Here is a 5,044-nt window from a genome sequence, read left to right as displayed (position 1 = left end):
GCACACCACAGGTCTGCCTGCATTTCCAGATTTGTTGATTGATGAAACAGTTTGCTTCCTCTCATTCAAAAGTAGAGGGGCCCCCTGAGATTTCTGGACCCCTTGGACGAGAGAACTCCAAACGCAGGCAACCACACTCAGAGAGACGACATCCAGGTTCACAATTTTGCTTACGACCACCCATGCCAACCCCAGCAACTAATTCATTATTTAATTCAGCCCAGTAAAGACTGGATGATTTCATTCTTCTGACAAGAGATCTGGTCTGTATTTAATGACCAAAACATACATGTATGGCTTGCAAATATTATAATAATGACTTTATATGCAGATCAGTGCATTCCCAGGCTATGCTTTGCACGACACTATCAAATGTAATTGGGCTTTCTAACCTTGTGACACAACCCATCAGCTACAAAGTACCTTATTTCCTTTTCTTAAAAAGTATGTTCAGTCTACTCTGGACTTTCCCATCTGTCAGTGCAGCTTGAGGTGACTTCCTGTTCTGTCAGCTGACCATGAGTCACTTCACGGCTGCACGTTAGTTAGAACGCTGCTTCAGCTCTTCAGCTAGCAGGGAAGGAAAAGGTTAGGCGTGAGCTATGGACCTCCTTCTCAGATCTCAGACCTCTGGGATCACTTTTCCCTGGCTCATTGAAAATTTCCACCATGGTAAGCTCTGCTCTTCAGCTTCTGGTTTTGTGGTGATGCTTCAAAAGACAGGAAAACCAGTTTCCTAGTTTCCAGAATGAAAATGACATTTTAAAAAATCCACCTCTGTAGCGAATGAATCATTTGTCGGGCAACCCCTTTCTCCAAGGGGGTCCTTCCTTTGAGCCACACTTTGGGGATGTCTTCATGAGGTAAATGACAATGACAGAAGCATTAGTTCTGGGATTTGAAATGATGTAAGTAGAATTTAAAAGGTATTTCAAAATTACAGGAAAGTAGCTATGAGGGTAGATAGGGCAGATGTGAAATATCAACAAGAAGACTTTACGGCTTGAGGAAGCCATTGGAGCAAAATCATGGGGAAGTTGGGAGCTCGAGAATAAGAATAATCTATAGAAAGTTAAAGGAATTTGGAGAACACTTCTGCCTTCTGCAAATATCTTGCATATTTTTAAGCTACTTGGGTTTAAAGCCTTTCTCTATAAAATAAAATAAAATAAAATAAAATAAAGCATAACGTCCTTTTCATTAAAAGAGGAAAAGAGAGCAGTGACATTAACCTACCTCATCTGATGCTTTAGGAATAAGTCAACAAAATATTATTGTGGTAGAATAATGTAAATATGTTAAAATGTAAATAAATTAATCATGCACTTTTCCTAATGGGCCAGCAAAATAATAATCCAGTTAACATTGTCATCACCTCTGATTTATCCAGATATATGGCTGATTAGCAGTGCCAGGATATTGCCTTTTGTTTCACTTTCTTCTAAGGATTGTGTGCATGAAAATTATTTGGAAAAGAAACAAAAAAGCATGTAAATTAGAGATGTGGGTAGAAGAGTAAATGTATGCTCTTACAGCTCCTAACAAGAGGTATGTTTGATGAAGGATGGGGAGGAATTGCACAGTTAAAGCCCTTTGAGATCTAAAGTAGGGAGGCTCACTGACCCTGATGTAATAAAGGTAAGGGAACATCTGTGAGCCACTCCCATTAGAATATTCCATAGCATTCTACATATTTCAGTATCACTATGAATTAAATTACCTGTAACCATTCTAACCAAAATGCCACCACCCAAACTCTTGACATATGTGTAATTTAAACATATGATAAGCTTCCATTCTGGATTTTTTTTTCACTGTCATCCCAACTGGAAACATTCTTGTCCATTTGCTGGACCAAGCTTGATACTGACTTCACACAAAAAAATAAATAAATAAAAATAAATCTAAAAAAAAATGTGTTGGGTGGTTTTTTTGTTTGTTTGTTTTTTGTTTTTTTGTTTTTTTGTTTTTTTGGGGTTTTTTTGTCAAGGAAATCAGGCTAATGTCCATCAAAGGATTAGGTGATGAATCACAGGAATTGGCTATAAATTAACAGTGGTTTAAGAAAAGATAGAGGTCTCTTCACATAAAAATCTGGAGGTGGGGGTCTAATATGGCAGCTCTGATTCCCAAACTTTCCAGGGACCCAGGTTCCATCCAGCTTTCTCTTCTCCTGTCCCAAAGCTATGGTTCTAAAAATCTAGTCCAAGAGGGAGTTCTCACCACCAGACAGACCTACATTGCAAGTAGCAGGGAAGGGGAATGTACTTGTACATTACAAGTACAAGAGAGAGGAAAGAAGACGACTATGGAGCTGAGAGTACAGATGCCATTGGTCTGTTAGGGAAAGTACCCAGAAGCTACCACCCACATGGCACTTCCCCTTATATCCCATTAGTCAGAAATTCTTCACTCAGACACACCTAGCTGCAAGGGAGCCTAAGAAATGCAGTATTTTTTCTGTACAGCTATGGACTTAGCCAAAAGTCCATCATTGAGGAAGGAAAACAGCTAGATATTGGGGGTAATTTGCTGTCTCAGCCACGGAACCAGAGTATGATATATCACTTAAACAAGCTCTTACACTTCCATTTAATGCTAGTAAAGTCATCACATTGGGATGAAAGTTTGGCTGGAAACAGAAATGTAATTTACATTCAATACAATAATTTATGGATCATTTGGGAATTCTAGACAGGACATGGCCGTCTATCAGCCTATAATATCGTGTGTATATCTACTTCTTTGTCCCAACGTTTCTTGATTGGCAACAATATAGATTTATGTTAAAGAAATAAATGTAGCTATTAACATCTTGGGTCAGCACATTCAAGCCCCGAAGAGAAAGGCATGTGTGCAGGTCGGGGTTTTATCTTTAGAGCATTCATTGAAGTTATTCTTGGCATGCTATTTCAGAGAAATTCCAACCGGTATCTACATGCATGTTTACATGTCTTGTTTAAGAAGTTATTTCAGTTTTCTGTATTCCTTCCCATGAAATCTAGTGATTTTTTTGAGCACTCCTCAATTGTTCATTTCATAAAATTTAGGAAATTTCAGTAACATAGGTTGAGGAACATGTATTACTGAATTAAATTGAAAAAAGTTCAAAATTGTAGTAAGGAGAAGCTTTACCAGTTATCTAGAGAGAATTGCTGTATGACTAACTGTTGGTTTTTATTTAGGAACGCTCTAAAACTTCGGTACTAAGCTGCAGATATCTTAGTTGTATCTGAGTTACAGTTGGAAACATGGTGATCATTCTCCAGGGTCAAACCCATTATTCCTAGAAAGGAAATGAATAGCAACATCTTCAACTACACTTGAAGTAGAATCTTTAGGAAATAGTTGACAAATCTTTTGATTAAAACGAGACTGCCTTTCCAAGATAACGAATACTGTAAGAAATGTTTAAATATGACTTTAGAGCCTAGCCCCAGTGACTAAACCTCCACACAAGGGAAAAGATAAAATTCTGTCCTGACTCAACGGCAGAATTCTACTGCCTGAGTCACCTACAACACTTCAGCAGCACCCTGGATTTTCCTAAAAGGATCTTCAGCCAAGGATTAGGCAGGTTTAGCCATGTTCTTTTATGAAACCAGCTGATGACACAGTCACAAGGACTAAAGCTCAAAGGATATGTATTGGGCGGGTGCCAACCCTGTTGTGATGCTCTCCAGTTGGTACAAAGAAATCAGATCTCTTTAAATATCAAGACTCTTACTTAGTTCACACATCTATGTTCTCTGCTCATGGTAAAACCCCACTTTTAGCTCCATCCTATTGTGATAGCTAAGGCTATTTATCCCACAGTGGATCAATTCTGTCCTCTTTTGATATTTATGGAAAAGACGTGTTCGTTTTCAGCCACATTTGTTCATTTGCTTTTCATCTTTCTCCTTCTGTGTCTTGCTTCTAGAATCAAGAATCACTCTCAAAATCACAGCCTAGAAGTCAGGGTAAAGCAGCCATCATCCAGAGGAGCCTGAGAACCTTAGACTTAAACCATAGTAAGAGCCAGAGGGGCTGTTAAAGATTTAGTCCTCTGTTACGCTGAAAAGAAATTAAAAAAAAAAAAAAAAAAAAAGATTTAGTCCAAACTCAGACGAAAGGAGTTAGGATGCTCACATCAGCATTCACAAGCAGACATGCAATCAGAAATGCACATAACTTTGACACAGCTATTACACATCTAAGAATGTAGTTTATAGATAACCTAAAATATATACGGTATTTGTACAAGTGTTCACATTGCAGCATTGTCTGTAGTCAAGAAGTACTGGAAACAGCCTGTTGATAAGAGGTTGCCTATCAATCAAAAGTTGATCATACAGGGTGCCTGGGTGGCTCAGGTGGTTAAGCGACTGCCTTCGGCTCAGGTCATGATCCCAGGGTCCTAGGATTGAGTCCTGCATCGGGCTCCCTGCTCAGTGGGGAGCCTGCTTCTCCCTCTCCCTCTCCTGCTCTGCCTGCTTGTGTCCTCTCTCTCTGTCAAATAAAATAAATAAATAAATAAATAAATAAATAAATAAAATTTAAAAAAAAAAAGATCATGCAAAGTGATGGGGGTATGTGTGAGTTCAAACATATGTGGGAAGAGTGAGAGACCGCCCACAAGCCTGACTTACCAGTGTTGCTTTTAGGTGACCTGGGTGGCTCAGTTGATTAAGTGTATGACTCCTGGTTTCAGGTCATGATCTCATGGGTCTTGAGATCAAGGCCCACTTCAGACTCTGTGCTCAGTGGGGAGTCTGCTTGAAGATTCTCTCCCTCTGACTTTTCTCTCTCTGTCTCTCTCTCTCAAATAAATAAATAAATCTTTAAAAAAATAGTAGGTGCCTCTAAGGAATAGGATTGGCTAAGCAACAGGGGAGGAGAGGAGTTCACATTTTCTGTCATACCCTGCTGTTGCAAGTTTTTAAAATGGAACACGTAAGTGGTACAAAGAGCATGGGTATGACTTCCTCTCAGGTGATCACCCTCTCCATTACAAGTGTCAGTGTGAATATTTTCCCAGCTTACTAAATATCCTTATCAGCTT

The sequence above is a fragment of the Mustela putorius genome, unplaced genomic scaffold, assembly GCF_011764305.1.
Source record: "Mustela putorius furo isolate JIRA1106 unplaced genomic scaffold, ASM1176430v1.1 tig00003863_pilon_pilon_pilon, whole genome shotgun sequence".
Taxonomy (NCBI): Eukaryota; Metazoa; Chordata; class Mammalia; order Carnivora; family Mustelidae; genus Mustela; species Mustela putorius.
The sequence above is the reverse complement of the archived record's forward strand: the minus strand, read 5'-3'. Positions refer to the sequence as shown.